The sequence below is a fragment of the Aptenodytes forsteri genome, unplaced genomic scaffold, assembly GCF_000699145.1.
Source record: "Aptenodytes forsteri isolate BGI_AS27 unplaced genomic scaffold, ASM69914v1 Scaffold596, whole genome shotgun sequence".
Classification (NCBI taxonomy): Eukaryota; Metazoa; Chordata; class Aves; order Sphenisciformes; family Spheniscidae; genus Aptenodytes; species Aptenodytes forsteri.
Window position 1 is genome coordinate 67,934 of NW_008795375.1, and position 749 is coordinate 68,682.

Below are 749 nucleotides of genomic sequence, written 5' to 3' on the forward strand. Positions count from 1 at the left end.
GGCGGAGGGGGGCCGGGGGCTGGGGCAGGGTATTTTGGGTGCTGCCCTCCCTAACCTCCACGTTTCTCTCTCCTGGCTGGCAGGGCTCAAGGTGAGGCCGGGGTGCAGGGTGGGTTGGGGTGCCGGGTGCCCCCCAGCCCTGGCATGCCACTTGCTGGGGGGGCACAGGTGCTCACCCCCGAGTAGCACGCCGGCAGCGACGGGGCTCTCCTGGAGGCGGGGGAGCCCCCCCAGCCCCCCAGAGCCTGGGCGGCGGCTGAGGGCATGGTGGAGGAGGAAGAGGAGGAGGAGACTTTGGGCAAGGACTGCCAGGAGGAGCTGCCTGGGGCCAGGGACCTGCCAGTGGAGCCCCATGAGGAGCAGGTACCCGCTCTGGCCCCCTAAACCCCAGGGAAGGCCCCCACTGTGCCCTGCTACCCAGGGCACCCAGCATTGCTCCCAAGGCACCCCGTATCGCTCCTGGGGCACCCCATGTTGCTCCCAGGGCACCCTGCATCACTTCCAGAGCACCCTGGATCGCTACCGGGGCACCCCACGTCACTCCTGGGGCACCCTGCATCCTCCCTGGGGCACCACGTATCAATCCCGGGGCACCCCATGTTGCTCCCAGGGCACCCCGCATCACTTCCAGAGCACCCTGCATCTCTCCCGGGGCACCCCATGTTGCTCCCAGGGCACCCCGCATCACTTCCAGAGCACCCTGCATCTCTCCCGGGGCACCCCATGTTGCTCCCAGGGCCACTGCGGGA